The sequence below is a fragment of the Danio aesculapii genome, chromosome 4 (genome assembly GCF_903798145.1).
Source record: "Danio aesculapii chromosome 4, fDanAes4.1, whole genome shotgun sequence".
Classification (NCBI taxonomy): domain Eukaryota; kingdom Metazoa; phylum Chordata; class Actinopteri; order Cypriniformes; family Danionidae; genus Danio; species Danio aesculapii.
The window spans coordinates 45,197,230-45,214,262 of NC_079438.1; the positions used below are offsets into that span (position 1 = coordinate 45,197,230).

At 37.4% G+C, this 17,033-nt stretch overlaps 1 long non-coding RNA gene across 1 annotated transcript; it reads left to right on the forward strand.

Annotated features, from left to right (window-relative positions):
- The first annotated feature begins 512 nt into the window (after positions 1-512).
- LOC130223093 (uncharacterized) lies at positions 513-13,426 on the forward strand. The gene is made up of 3 exons (XR_008836577.1): positions 513-707; positions 963-1,107; positions 12,938-13,426. It is a non-coding gene; the product is annotated as an uncharacterized LOC130223093 (long non-coding RNA).
- The last annotated feature ends 3,607 nt before the right edge of the window (positions 13,427-17,033 follow it).

A 17,033-nucleotide genomic window follows, 5' to 3' on the forward strand; every position in this document is an offset into this window, starting at 1 on the left:
TCAAAAACTAAACATAAAGCAAAAACCAACAATTAATTACTTCTAAATGTCTGACAGTGAATTCAGCAAAGAAACATGTAAACAAAGTCTGAAAATCCTCCATAAAAGCGGAGAAAACCTTCATACATGCTCAACTGTTAAACAACAAATATCCCTTTTTGAGTTCTGTGGGTTAAAGACAGCATCAACATCATCTCTGATTCTTACAGTGTTCAACTCATTTCATCCATCACAACAGAAATATCCATCAACTGACAGACGAGCTGTATTCATAACAGCAGAAACTATTAATCAACGCTCTTTATAAAGCGCAAAAGCTGTTTCTAGAGCCCGTGTCAGTCATTTTACAAGCAGAAAGAGAACTTTATAGAAACTGATACTTACAGGTGAGTCTCTTCAGTCGATTCCTGCACTTGATCACAGATTCTGCTGCTTTAATCTGCTGTTGAGCTGGAATATGTGTTTAAACACATTAAGAGTCTGTCGCTAAGCTGTCATCTGTAAATGATGTATTTAAAACAAACTGCAGATGTTTTGTTTTGGTGACTGTCATCTGTCATCACACGCTTCTTCCTTGTTGTCAAACAAACACCTGAAGCTGTGAGTCAGACTGAACGTGAAGCCGCTCGCGCCGCCTAGTGGAGCGGATGAAGAACTGCACTTCTTTTTCTGCGATCGGTCCTCTACGTCTTTTATTTCACTGGCGGGTTGGTGTCATAAGCACATGTCGGCACCAAGAGCTTGTATTTATAGTTTATGCTGTATACTATTTCTGTTATTTTTCTTATTATATATGCTGAACATTTTACAATCAAAAGCACGTCAAGTCTTAAGAGAAAACTAACATATACATAATAATTATATTATTATATAGTATATTCACAGTTCTGGTTGATTTTCGATTAGAAAGTCTTTTAAGAGTTTTAAAATACTATTGTGTTTATCTAAAATCATTCCATCAGGATTTGTGAGTTCCCCAGACACTTCCTCCAGATCCTCCATGGGCCAAGGCGTTCCCAGGCAAGCCTGAGAGACATAGTGCCTCCAGTGAGTCCTGGGTCTTCCCTGAGACCCTCCCAGTAAGACAAGCCTCGAACACATCCCTCGGTAGGCATCCAGGTCCATAACATATATATTTTTAGATATTACTAAAGATATTTCTATCTTTCTGTCCATTATTATTTAAATATGTAATTATTTATATAAGTACAAGTATTAATTATATATAAATACAAATATAAGATGTTTCCTATTTCTCTAACTCTACAGTGTTCACATAAATCATTTCTTTGACTCTCATTATTGTCAATGTTGAATGTGGTCTAGTGTGTCCTAACCTCAGTCTTCTTATTATAACTTCTTCCTTTGTTTACCACACACATTTTTATTTGTCTCCACTAGTATTTTAATTTGATATGAATGTCGTCCCTTCTTATCTTAATCCCAAACTCCTAGCCATTCTTTCTTTTTATTTGTCCTTTTCCTAAAAGTACCCAAACATCAATCCTGTTACTTCATAACGCCTTTTCTGCCCATTGATCAGCAGTTTCATTTCCATGTACTCATTCATCTTCAGGTATCCAGCAAAACTCAACTGTTCCTCCATTTTTTCTGATACAGTAGTGTGAACACCTCATGAATTACAGTAAATCTTCTCAATGATGAGTCTGAACACATAACTACACTATCAGCACATCCTCCACCCATGTTAGTCCTATTATTAATGCAGCCATTTATACAAAACAATATTGTTTTATACATTTTAAAGGCCTCAAGTGATGAAATCTTAACTTAGTATGTATTACATTAGTAATGTATTGCACTTAATGCACTTTTTGTCTTGCTTTGTTTTGTTTTTTGCAGGCAAAAGCAAAAGCTCTTTTTAACTGAGTTCTCGGAGGTCAGGGAGGCCCCTTCTCAAACACACCACAGCATTCACTCGTATTGTGGAGATGTGGAGCCTGTGCTATAAAGCCAGATTAGTGGCTAGCCAGTTTAGTTTAGTTTGCATCAATTCTTGGTTTAGGTGCCATGAAAGGAGCTCAGCTCAGCTCGGCTGCTCTGTGATACTATGACAATAAAGAATGATTAAATTGAAGATGCTTACATGTTACTTAAAGCCCAAAAATTGTGCAAACTAAACTGAAAGTTAACCGTCTAACCAGCTAATCCAGCTTCACACTACAGGCCCCTGACTGGACTGCTGATGTGTTTATTTTAATGACTCTTAGGACAGTGGTTCAGTTCAGCTTTGATTTGAGAGACTAAACTGATGTGGCAAAAAAACATTATTCCATGTAGTAAAACAAGAGATCTGAGTTATACAGCATCATAAAAATGGTCAGTAAAATATATTATCAAACTCAAAATGATAACACATACATGTGTAAATGACAATTAATACCAAAGTCAATAATTAAGCAGTTCATTATTCACTGAAATGATTTTAAAGTAAATATATAATCAATATTATCTGTGTCATAAACAATGCAGCACATCAGTCTGGAGCTTCTAGTGATGCTGAAGGCCTTGATTAGCTGCTGCTGCTGTTTTTAATCTGGGCTGCAGCTAAACTCAGGAGAGCGGCTCAGCAGGATCAGGATCACACAGCTGTTTTTAAAAGTCCTGCTGATGTTTTCATGTATGAATGCAGATAGACTTATTGTCCACAAGGTGGCGCTCATCAACACACTGATCTGCTCTCGTGTGTTCCTGTTATTCATGCGTTTAATCAGTCTTTCAGCTGCTCTTCAATGTAGTCTCATGACCAAACTTAAACCTGAGTCTAAAACATCTGAGAGCCTCAATCTCAGTGGCGCAGCAGGAAAGTCAACAAGACCAGAGTTCAGCTCTCAATATTGCTGATGCTGAATTATTATCAGTGTTAGCTAAACTGCACTTACTAACATTAATAAAGAAGGACATCATAGAAATGTCTGTGGCTCAGTGGATGATCGCTCGTCTGCAGATCATCAAAGTCTGATTTACAATCCTGCATTTTCACATTATAGTTTATTACAACAAAATCTCAGGATAAAACTGAGACAGAAAATCAGCAGAATGTGTCAGACTCAGTGGCTCAGCTGATAAAAGTGTTGTGTGTTTATCACAGAGTCCTGAGTTCAAATCCTGCTGTTGCTCATGTTGAATTATTATAAGTGTTGAAGCTGAACTAAACATTTAAACATCAAAATATAAAACATCTTCACATCCTCTGTGGTGCGTGAGATAAGAGTTCGTTTAAGACTTTGGAGTCTTGGGTTCAAGTCACATTATAGCTGATGTTAAAGCCAACAAGCTGCATTACATCCAGCAAAGTGTGTTAAACTGCATCAGTGAATGTGAAAGTCAGTGTGGCTCCACTGGATAAACACACCTTACTGGAAGATGAAGTTGTGGTAGAGTCATGGGTTCAAACACCATGTCTCTACAATTTTTTGCTGTTTTTGTGATAGGGATTTTAATATTTTGTGTGAAAATGTTAAAGTATTTATGACAAAAAATATAGCTAGTGATCCAATCTGAAGCATCTTTGAGCGCACAATGATAATCAGTAAACTGCAGTTCTTCATCCGCTCCACTAGGCGGCGCAAGCGGCTTCTGGTTCAGTCTGACTCACAGCTTCAGGTGTTTGTTTGACAACAAGGAAGAAGCGTGTGATGACAGATGACAGTCACCAAAACAAAACATCTGCAGTTTGTTTTAAATACATCATTTACAGATGACAGCTTAGCGACAGACTCTTAATGTGTTTAAACAGCACATATCCCAGCTCAACAGCAGATTAAAGCAGCAGAATCTGCGATCAAGTGCAGGAATCTACTGAAGAGACTCACCTGTAAGTATCAGTTCCTATAAAGTTCTCTTTCTGCTTGTAAAATGACTGACACGGGCTCTAGAAACAGCTTTTGCGCTTTATAAAGAGCGTTGATTAATAGTTTCTGCTGTTATGTATACAGCTCGTCTGTCAGTTGATGGATATTTCTATTGTGATGGATGAAATGAGTTGAACACTGTAAGAATCAAAGCTGATGTTGATGCTGTCATTAATCTTCAACATGTTCAACAGTGGAGTCTGACAAACAAGCATGACTGAAGCTTTCCTCAGCTTAATGAAGTATTATCTGATTGTTTACATGTCTCTTGCTAATGTCGCTGATAGAGTTTATGTTTATAGTTTATTTGAGAGAGAATATTGTGATATTTATATGATAAAGCAGCATAAATCTGCACTTATCCTTGTTTAAAAGTCAATTAGTGAGCTTTTGTAGAGCTGCAGTCTTCAATATTGTACCTGTCAAATAGACACTATACTGTATGTCATCTTATGTTGATGTAGGATAATGTTGGTGAACTCTGATGAATTCTGCTGTTTCAGATGTGCTTTTGTAGTAAAGTCTTTATTTGTGTGTTTCCTCTCCAGAATGAAGGTTGTGTTTGGACTGTACAGCCAAGAGAAACGGAGCTCTGGGACATTTGACAGCCATGGACTGTAAGGACGGACGTCTGCTGCTGGACAGGTGAGACCCGCACCTTGTGTTTGAGGTTTGGTGTATCGGTTACTATCCTTTTCTTTCTGGAGGGTCGTCCCTCTGGAAAGGAAATGATAGTAACCGAAACGGGTGGAGAAGGGACGAGGGTCCAAAATTTTATACAGCTAAATTTAATTTTGTAGTAAAAAGCAGCATAACCCCTGCTGTACATGGCCCCGTAGGTCAGGGTGGGACCCGACCCATCCCACCCCTTCTTTCACACCACATTCACACATATCGCAGTGATCTGGCTGGGATTGAACCAGCGACCTCTTAACCCATGAGGCATTGCTCTACCACTGAGCCACAGATCACATAAATAATAATGTGCTGGAACTTATATTTGACTATTCAAGTGAACATGAAAACATTTAAAGCTTGAGTGGGGTTTGAACCCAGATCTCTTTGATGAGAGCACAGTGCTCTACCACTGAGCCACATTTCTCATGATAAATCACATGCTGGAACTCATATTTGACTATTATTTCACTGCTCTCTGTGCTATGATAGAGCAGAGCTGGGTTTGAACCCAAGTCTGTCTAACAACTTTCCCCACAGAGAGCATGTGTTTTATCTAGCAGCACCACTGTGGCTCTCACGGTTACCTGGCAAAGTTCGTCAAATATTATATTATTTATTTATTTATTTCATGTTTGCAATAGTGAGATTTGATCCCAGGTCTTCTTTGTTACAGTTCAACGCTCTAACCACTGAGCCACAGATTTCCTCACAATACACTCGCTGGAACTTCTATTTTAACCTGATTTTACTAATATCCTGTTAAAACATCAACTGAAGTGGGATTTGAACCCACAAATCCATCATCGGAGACTATGTGTTTAACCACTTGTGCCACTGTGACTCCCATACACATATCTGGTGTTTTAGATATCATGTTGGACTTTTTTAAACAGTTTATTAAAATGAAAAGGGGGATGAGATCCAACAACTCCATGATTAACAAGCATGTGTTTAACAGCTTACACAACTGTGACTTATTTGCTCAGATCTGGTGTTTCTGACATTTTGTTGGATTTAAGAACATCTATTTATCTTGTCATTTGTCTTGAAGCTTCTTGTTTGCTGAAAGTCCTTAATTACCCCTCTCAGGTGTTTCTAATCAGGTTGCAGGTGAACTGGAAAGTGGCTCTTCAGGATCAGGATTTTCCTAAAGGAAAGCTCTTTGTGTTTCAGTCTTCATGTGTTGATGCAGATCCACTGATTGTCCACAAGAGGGAACTGAAACACTGATTTCATTTTAGATTTGATAAGTATTTTAAAGCTTGTTTGGAGTGGTGCAACACAAAACAATATTACTATTGAAAATGTTTAAAATGACTGTAAATATATTTTATTTTAACATCTTTGTTTTCTGTGGGGTTCTTCAATGGCACATCATCCAGTTTAATAACTTACCAAAGGAGGGTCTCAGTTTTAAAAGACTGAACTGAACTAAAATGAAAAGCTGGTAGATCAGATCAGCGTTTCAGTTCCCTCTTGTGGACAATCAGTGGATCTGCATCAACACATGAAGACTGAAACACAAAGAGCTTTCCTTTAGGAAAATCCTGATCCTGAAGAGCCACTTTCCAGTTCACCTGCAACCTGATTAGAAACACCTGAGAGTGTTAATTAAGGACTTTCAGCAAACAAGAAGCTTCAAGGCAAATGACAAACTCTGTGATTCAGATAATAATACAACATTTATTTGACTAAACTAAAGCTGAAATAAAGAATTATTAAGATGCAGAAACACAAACTGAATAAAAAAAGAGTATTAAAGTCTCCCACACCGTCTTTACTGAAGTCTGGAAATTGAACTACACTTTTAAATTCAACTCTTGATAGTCCTGGGTTTAAATCTCACTTTTAAGTAAAGAAACATGTCAATAAACACAATAAAATGTCCAAAACTCCTGCTTTTAGTGTTAAAGTCACAGTGGTACATGTTGGTAAACACATGTTCTCTCTCTCTAAAGTTGTAGGTTCTTATCTGACTTCTAAATGTGATAAACAGATGTTCTTAAAACCAACTAAATATCTGAAATAACATACTTGAATGTGAAAGTCACAGTGGTGCAAGTGGTTAAACGTGTTCTTTGACGATAGAGTTGTGGGTTCCAACCCCACTTTTGATTTTGATAAACAGATGTAAATAAATCCAACAAAGAGTCTGAAACACCAGATATGAACGTGAAAGTCACAGTGGTGCATGTGATTAAACATATGTTCTCTGACGATGAAGTTGTGGATTCAAAGCCAACTGTAGCTTGTTGAAGTTTAAATAGGATCTTAGTATAATCAGGGTAAAATATAAGCTCCAGCATATGTTCAGTTGAGAGAGCTGTGGCTCAGTTGTTAAAGCACTGCACTGTAATAAAAAAGACCTGGGTTCAAATCTCACTGTTGCAAACATGAAATAAATGCCGTTTTATCTGACGAACTTTGCTAAACTCCTCTGTTAATTGTAAGAGCCACAGTGGCGCTTCTGGTCAAACACATGCTCTGTGTGGGGAGAATGTCATGAAGACTTGAGTTCAAACCCAGCTCTACTGTTTTTTGAGTATTGCACAGAGAGCAGTGAAATAATAGTCAAATATGAGTTCCAGCATGTGATTTATCATGAGAAATGTGGCTCAGTGGTAGAGTACTGTGCTCTCATCAAAGCAATCTGGGTTCAAACCCCACTCAAGCTTTAAATGTTTTCATGTTCACTTGAATAGTCAAATATAAGTTCCAGCACGTCACTCTATATGTGATCTGTGGCTCAGTGGTAGAGCAATGCCTCATGGGTTAAGAGGTCGCTGGTTCAATCCCAGCCAGATCACTGCGATATGTGTGAATGTGGTGTGAAAGAAGGGGTGGGATGGGTCGGGTCCCACCCTGACCTACGGGGCTATGTACAGCAGGGGTTATGCTGCTTTTTACTACAAAATTAAATTTAGCTGTATAAAATTTTGGACCCTCGTCCCTTCTCCTCCCGTTTCGGTTACTATCATTTCCTTTCCAGAGGGACGACCCTCCAGAAAGAAAAGGATAGTAACCGATACACCAAACCTCAAACATAAGGTGCGGGTCTCACCTGTCCAGCAGCAGACGTCCGTCCTTACAGTCCATGGCTGTCAAATGTCCCAGAGCTCCGTTTCTCTTGGCTGTACAGTCCAAACACAACCTTCATTCTGGAGAGGAAACACACAAATAAAGACTTTACTACAAAAGCACATCTGAAACAGCAGAATTCATCAGAGTTCACCAACATTATCCTTCATCAACATAAGATGACATACAGTATAGTGTCTATTTGACAGGTACAATATTGAAGACTGCAGCTCTACAAAAGCTCACTAATGGACTTTTAAACAAGGATAAGTGCAGATTTATGCTGCTTTATCATATAAATATCACAATATTCTCTCTCAAATAAACTATAAACATAAACTCTATCAGCGACATTAGCAAGAGACATGTAAACAATCAGATAATACTTCATTAAACTGAGGAAAGCTTCATTCATGCTTGTTTGTCAGACTCCACTGTTGAACATGTTGAAGATTAAAGACAGCATCAACATCATCTCTGATTCTTACAGTGTTCACCTCATTTCATCCATCACAACAGAAATATCCATCAACTGACAGACGAGCTGTATTCATAACAGCAGAAACTATTAATCAACGCTCTTTATAAAGCGCAAAAGCTGTTTCTAGAGCCCGTGTCAGTCATTTTACAAGCAGAAAGAGAACTTTATAGGAACTGATACTTACAGGTGAGTCTCTTCAGTCGATTCCTGCACTTGATCGCAGATTCTGCTGCTTTAATCTGCTGTTGAGCTGGAATATGTGCTGTTTAAACACATTAAGAGTCTGTCGCTAAGCTGTCATCTGTAAATGATGTATTTAAAACAAACTGCAGGTGTTTTGTTTTGGTGACTGTCATCTGTCATCACACGCTCCTTCCTTGTTGTCAAACAAACACCTGAAGCTGTGAGTCAGACTGAACCAGAAGCCGCTCGCGCCGCCTAGTGGAGCGGATGGAGAACTGCAGTTTACTGATTATCATTGTGCGCTCAAAGATGCTTCAGATTGGGTCACTAACTATATATATTTAGTCTCACATCACATGCTTAAACATTGTCACACTAAAGCATTAAATTCTGTATCACAAAACAGATCAAAACACTATGTAGAGGGGGTGTTTGAACCCACAATTCCACCAAAGCCTCTTCTAGTAAGGTGTGTTTATCTAGTGGAGCCACACTGACTTTCACACTTGCTGTTGCTGTTTGACAAACTTTGTTGTATGTAATGCAGCTCATTGTTTTCAACAGGTTTTGAAATCTGGACTTGAGCATTGTAAACCAATCTCTTTATCGCACGCACCACAGAGGATGTGAAGATGTTTTATATTTTGATGTTTAAATGTTTAGTTCAGCTTCAACACTGATAATAATTCAACATGAGCAACAGCAGGACTTGAACTCAGGACTCTGTAATAAACACACAACACTTTTATCAGCTGAGCCACTGAGTCTGACACATTCTGCTGATTTTCTGTCTCAGTTTTATCCTGAGATTTGTTGTAATAAACAATCATGTGAAAATGCAGGATTGTAAATCAGACTTTGATGAGCCACAGACATTTCTATGATGTCCTCCTTTATTATTGTTAGTAAGTCTAGTTTAGCTAACACTGATAATAATTCAGCATCAGCAATATTGAGAGCTGAACTCTGGTCTTGTTGAGTTTCCGATGAGTTTCTGATTAAACACATGAATAACAGGAACACACGAGAGCAGATCAGTGTGTTGATGAGCGCCACCTTGTGGACAATAAGTCTATCTGCATTCATACATGAAAACATCAGCAGGACTTTTAAAAACAGCTGTGTGATCCTGATCCTGCTGAGCCGCTCTCCTGAGTTTAGCTGCAACCCTGATTAAAAACAGCAGCAGCAGCTAATCAAGGCCTTCAGCATCACTAGAAGCTCCAGACTGATGTGCTGCATTGTTTATGACACAGATAATATTAATTATATATTTACTTCAAAATCATTTCAATAAATAATGAACTGCTTAATTATTGACTTTGGTATGAATTGTTATTTACACATGTATGTGTTATCATTTTGAGTTTGATAATATATTTTATTGACCATTTTTATGATGCTGTATAACTCAGATCTCTTGTTTTAATACATGGAATAATGTTTTCTTGCCACATCAGTTTAGTCTCTCAAATCAAAGCTGAACTGAACCACTGTCCTAAGAGTCATTAAAATAAACACATCAGCAGTCCAGTCAGGGGCCTGTAGTGTGAAGCTGGATTAGCTGGCTCGATGGTTAACTTTCAGTTTAGTTTGCACAAATTTTAGGTAACATGAAGGGAGCTTGACCTTATTTTACTTTTTCAAAACAAACAAAACAGAACAACATCAAAACTAAGCAACAAACAAACTAAAGTAAAACACACAGTTTATAAAAATGCATACATAAAATAATAATGAATAAACATATAAGAAAACAAAGACAATCTTTTAGATGCAAATAACTAAAGAATTCCTAATTGGTCATGTTATATTTAGGCAGCTCGACTTCAATCACTCTTTATTGTCATGACATCATGAAGCAGCTGAGCTGAACTCCCTTCATTGCACCTAAAACCCAGAATTAGTGCAAACTAAACTGAAACTGAACTGGCTAGCCACTCATCTGGCTTCACGGTACAGGCTCCACATCTCCACAATATGAGTGAATGCTGTGGTGTGTTTAAGATGGGGATGATGGTGTCTCTCCCTGAGCTCCAGAACCGTGTCCAGAAGGGCTTCTGCTTTTGCCTGCAAAAATAAACAAAACCAAAAATGTATTAAAATATTGCTCCACCGTCCCTTCCCCAGATGTTTAGGTTCTCATTAATCCCTTTCTAGAGGAGTGACCCTCCAAAAAGTAAATGATAGTAACGACATGTTGAACAACACAAACACAAGTGAGAAATGTTAGCTGTCCATCATTGCAGTGAATGTCTGTCCACATGCTTCTGAGTGAGATGCTCCAAACACATTGTTTATTCTGCAGAGAAAACACAGGAGGAAATCAGATCATTACTTCAATTTACTGTAGAGAAAATGACTAGAAAAATAGACTGAATATAAAAAGGTGAGGGTTAGTAAAAGATTAATTAGTAATTATTAGCTGAAAATAAAACTGAACCCTTAACACAGCACAACAGTGAAAAGTGTCTATTCCTATCAAAGCATTCGTTTTCTATAAAGTGGTTAAATTAGATCTCATGTCTTGTTTTCTGCAGAGTTTATAGAGAACCGTCTGCACATGTTGTCAAACAGGATGCGTGTCAAACAGGATATTTTGTCCTCTGAAGGGTACTTAAATAAATCAATCATGGTCCCCATACTGAAGTATTTTCCTAAATGGAAGTGCTCCAAACAGGCCACTTCAGAACTGATGGGCCAACATGATCCCGTGCACAGGCTCGTACCTTACCTATAGATGTATCTAGAGTGACAATGTTATCCATCACCCCTGCTGAAAGAAAGCATATGCAGATGAGGTAAAGGTTTTGAAGCTTGGTCATGCTGGATCTTTGCTGGACAGGACCAGCAGATGAACAAGCTAAAATCTACCTGACCTATCTTGCACTAACATCAACAGAAGGTGCGAATAGCTGAGAATCAGTTCCCTCTTGTGGTCAATAAGGTTATCCACAATAATAGCCTACTGACAAAAGCAAATCTGTGGCTTAAACCCCATGACTCCTTTACAACTTTTCTTCTTCAGCTAACCCGTGTTTAACCATGACAGTCACGTTACTTGCATATAGTTAAATGTAATGTAACTCATACTGAACTACCAGATGATTTCAGCATTTGTGGCCTTCTCTCTTTTGACAGATCCTAATTATTCAAATAACTGTCAACTTTTAACTCAAGACTAAGCAGTTTTTTCTATTTGACAATTACATTTCTCCAACAGGACTTAAAGCACTAAAAAGGAGTGTTAGAAGATCTTGTGTCTCGTGTTGTTTGTCCAGATGACTCTAAACACTGGCCATTTCAGCAACCTGTGTAGTTCATCTGAGAGCTGATTATTAAATATTTTACAGATAGTTTCTACGTTCAACTAATAATTCAGATGCTCGAAAAACTGACAGAGTCGTACAGAAATAAAGAAGAAATAATTGGTGCACACTCACCTGCAGCAGAGCAAAGCAGACAGCCACTTCTGCTTGAAGATCGATACACTTGATGACCACAAGAGGGAACCTGCAGATAGACTTTCAGAAAGAAAGGTACATGGTGGTACAAATAACGTTCCTTAAGGAATGGTTTTATACCTTTGCAAAAGTTGTACCTTATATGGTACAGAAAAGGCATCTTATAATACTTAATACCAAATAATAATTTAGTAAAATTGAAATTAAGGTACACAATTGTTCTCATAAAAAAAGGTACATGAGTGTTGGAAAGATCCGTTATTACAATATCTATGAAAATAAATATGACTGGAAAGGCAAAGTGATACTATGAATAATTTCCATATTAAAACATGAATCATCATTTAAAAGCATGTTTAAAGAAACGCTTTAGTTCTATTAAAATAACTATAGATATTGTAAACTAAACACTTAAGGCAGTTTTAATAAACATTTGGTAAGAATTTTCTGATAAACACAGAATTATTACTGATATCCGCACCATTTGGCATTTGCTTTTCAATTTGCGCATAATCTGGTAAAAGTTCTGCATATGCAAAGCTTTCATGCAGACATTTTACCATTGTAAAACTAATCGAACATTTCATTACAATACTTTTGCATATCTCTATTCCTATTTTAAAATTAAGTAAATAAACATTTAAGTGATTGCAAAAGATATTGTGCGAAAACTGGAGAACAATACCTGTTTTTTGTACATGTGAGACTAAATTTGTTAAAAAAAAAATAAAATTTACCAAAATAAATCAGACTCATGGTACAGTAATTTTTATTGCAAGTGGAAAAGGTCCATTTACACAAATAAACGGTTTCAAAAAAACAAAACATGGTTTATTAAATGTATTTTAAGCATGAGGTTTACTGGGGGAAAAGGGAAAAAAAAAAATTAAAAAATAAAAACGTTTTAGATAAACAGCAGCAAAATGCCTTTAGTTCTTAAAGTAATCATTTGACACTTAAGGTACAAAGCATCTTGTCTCCGTAGTGGTGTCACGGCCACACAAAGACAGAAATTCTCTTTAAAATATTTATTCAAGTGGAGCAACAACAGCAGAGCATGAAGCAAATGAGTGGTGAAGCAGGTGATCTCACACACAGTTCAACATGACAAGTACAGTTCTTCACTTCAGTAACACACTATATAGACTTCCCTTAAGCAGATTGAAGTGCATCCACAGGAGAAAGGGGACTACCACAGAAAAGCAGGCGAGACCAAGAGAGCCGTTGAAGACAACTATCCACCGTTGACTCCAGCCGGTGAGTGACTGGATGAGGTGAGGTTTTATGGTGTGTTGGTGATTGGGAGTGCAGGTGCCGGCTGTTAGTAATCTGGTGATGGTTCACGTGTGGGTGGTGACTGGTGATTGGCTGAAGTGATTTGGAATGCGGGAACGAGCTGAGGGTGTGACAAGTGGTACCTTCATGGATCAGATTTGTACCTTTGGTGAGAGTACAATATTGTGTCTGCGGGTTTTAAAAACCAAAGGTAAATTTTGGTTTGCCATAATACAAATCATGTCCTTAAAGGTACAAACTGCAGAGGTACAAATTAGTTTATTTGTCTTAAGGTACAATTCTGTCCATAAACATGTACTGCCCCAGTGACAAGGGTTTGTACCTTCCTTGGTACAACACTGTACCTTTTTTTTCCCTGAGAGTGTACAATCAATGATAGAATGTTTATTAATTAATTAATTCATTCATTCATTCATTTATCAATTCACATAAACTCAATAATATACAGTAAGGATAGACCCATGTTAACTCTCTTTAAAAAATACAGATAGTCTATTTTTCATATACATTTTTAAGTTTGTATATCATCTGGAAAAAATGCAATAAAAATATTGAAAATAAAATACACAGTAATGTAAACGCGAATAAAAAAACATGCAGATAGGCCTGCAGTCATAACTTTAATACCCTTTCATTCTGTATTTCAAATAATCTTAGATTTGAGTAAATAAATACAATTAATTCAATATGTACATAATAATGGACTTAAAGAGAAAAACGTCAATTATATATGAGGGAAAAATGTTAATAGGGATAAATTAGGGTGCAAGTGTGTAATGCAATATAGATATAACACAGGACTGAGCGAAATAATTAAACAAAATGTAATAAAAGGACCCAGAGGGGCTCAGTTTGGATTCAGGAGGAGCTGAACACACAACTGAGCCGGGATGGAATGATTTTAGATAAACACAATCGTGTTTTAAAACTCTTAAATGACTTTCTAATCGAAAAGCAACCAGGAGTGTGAATTTTTCTTTTTTAGTTTAACTTTATTTACATATTATTGTCTTTTTCAGCTATAATATGAATATTGCAAGTGTAAGATTTGATATGCTCTTGATTGCAAAATCTTTAATATGCTTTTGATTGTAAAATGTTTAGCATATGTAATTTAAAAAATGAGCACAAAAGTATACAGCATATAAATACGAACAGTAGGTGGCGACATTTACCAACCCGGCAGTGAAATAAAAGAAGTAGAGGACCGATCGCAGAAAAAGAAGTGCAATTCTTCATCCGCTCCACTAGGTGGTAGGAGCGGCTTCACGTTCAGTCTGACTTACAGCTTCAGGTGTTTGTTTGACAACAAGGAAGAAGCGTGTGATGACAGATGACAGTCACCAAAACAAAACACCTGCAGTTTGTTTTAAATACATCATTTACTGATGACAGCTTAGCGACAGACTCTTAATGTGTTTAAACAGCACATATTCCAGCTCAACAGCAGATTAAAGCAGCAGAATCTGCGATCAAGTGCAGGAATCGACTGAAGAGACTCACCTGTAAGTATCAGTTCCTATAAAGTTCTCTTTCTGCTTGTAAAATGACTGACACGAGCTCTAGAAACAGCTTTTGCGCTTTATAAAGAGCGTTGATTAATAGTTTCTGCTGTTATGAATACAGCTCGTCTGTCAGTTGATGGATATTTCTGTTGTGATGGATGAAATGAGTTGAACACTGTAAGAATCAGAGCTGATGTTGATGCTGTCTTTAATCTTCAACATGTTCAACAGTGGAGTCTGACAAACAAGCATGACTGAAGCTTTCCTCAGCTTAATGAAGTATTATCTGATTGTTTACATGTCTCTTGTTAATGTCGCTGATAGAGTTTATGTTTATAGTTTATTTGAGAGAGAATATTGTGTTATTTATATTATAAAGCAGCATAAATCTGCACTTATCCTTGTTTAAAAGTCAATTAGTGAGCTTTTGTAGAGCTGCAGTCTTCAATATTGTACCTGTCAAATAGACACTATACTGTATGTCATCTTATGTTGATGAAGGATAATGTTGGTGAACTCTGATGAATTCTGCTGTTTCAGATGTGCTTTTGTAGTAAAGTCTTTATTTGTGTGTTTCCTCTCCAGAATGAAGGTTGTGTTTGGACTGTACAGCCAAGAGAAACGGAGCTCTGGGACATGTGACAGCCATGGACTGTAAGGACGGACGTCTGCTGCTGGACAGGTGAGACCCGCACCTTGTGTTTGAGGTTTGGTGTATCGGTTACTATCCTTTTCTTTCTGGAGGGTCGTCCCTCTGGAAAGGAAATGATAGTAACCGAAACGGGAGGAGAAGGGACGAGGGTCCAAAATTTTATACAGCTAAATTTAATTTTGTCGTAAAAAGCAGCATAACCCCTGCTATACATGGCCCCGTAGGTCAGGGTGGGACCCAACCCATCCCATCCCACCCCTTCTTTCACACCACATTCACACATATCGCAGTGATCTGGCTGGGATTGAACCAGCAACCTCTTACCCCATGAGGCATTGCTCTACCACTGAGCCACAGATCACATAAAGAATAATGTGCTGGAACTTATATTTGACTATTCAAGTGAACATGAAAACATCTAAAGCTTGAGTGGGGTTTGAACCCAGATCTCTTTGATGAGAGCACAGTGCTCTACCACTGAGCCACATTTCTCATGATAAATCACATGCTGGAACTCATATTTGACTATTATTTCACTGCTCTCTGTGCTATAATAGAGTAGAGCTGGGTTTGAACCCAAGTCTGTATAACAACTTTCCCCACAGAGAGCATGTGTTTTATCTAGCAGCACCACTGTGGCACTTACATTTGTATGAGGAGTTCAGCAAAGTTTGTCAAATATTATATTATTTATTTATTTATTTATCTTTTTATTTCATGTTTGCAATAGTGAGATTTGATCCCAGGTCTTCTTTGTTACAGTTCAACGCTCTAACCACTGAGCCACAGATTTCCTCACAATACACTCGCTGGAACTTATATTTTAACCTGATTTTACTATTATCCTGTTAAAACATAAACTGAAGTGGGATTTGAACCCACAAATCTATCATCAGAGACTATGTGTTTAACCACTTGTGCCACTGTGACTCCCATACACATCTCTGGTGTTTTAGATATCATGTTGGACTTTTTTTAAACAGTTTATTAAAATGAAAAGGGGGATGAGATCCAACAACTCCATGATTAACAAGCATGTGTTTAACAGCTTACACAACTGTGACTTATTTGCTCAGATCTGGTGTTTCTGACATTTTGTTGGATTTAAGAACATCTATTTATCTTGTCATTTGCCTTGAAGCTTCTTGTTTGCTGAAAGTCCTTAATTACCACTCTCAGGTGTTTCTAATCAGGTTGCAGGTGAACTGGAAAGTGGCTCTTCAGGATCAGGATTTTCCTAAAGGAAAGCTCTTTGTGTTTCAGTCTTCATTTGTTGATGCAGATCCACTGATTGTCCACAAGAGGGAACTGAAACACTGATTTCATTTTAGATTTGATAAGTATTTTAAAGCTTGTTTGGAGTGGTGCAACACAAAACAATATTATTATTGAAAATGTTTAAAAATGACTGTATATATATTTTATTTTAACATCTTTGTTTTCTGTGGGGTTCTTCAATGGCACATCATCCAGTTTAATAACTTACCAAAGGAGGGTCTCAGTTTTAAAAGACTGAACTGAACTAAAATGAAAAGTTGGTAGATCAGATCAGTGTTTCAGTTCCCTCTTGTGGACAATCAGTGGATCTGCATCAACACATGAAGACTGAAACACAAAGAGCTTTCCTTTAGGAAAATCCTGATCCTGAAGAGCCACTTTCCAGTTCACCTGCAACCTGATTAGAAACACCTGAGGCTGTTCATTAAGGACTTTCAGCAAACAAGAAGCTTCAAGACAAATGACAAACTCTGTGATTCAGATAATAATACAACATTTATTTGACTAAACTAAAGCTGAAATAAAGAATTATTAAGATGCAGA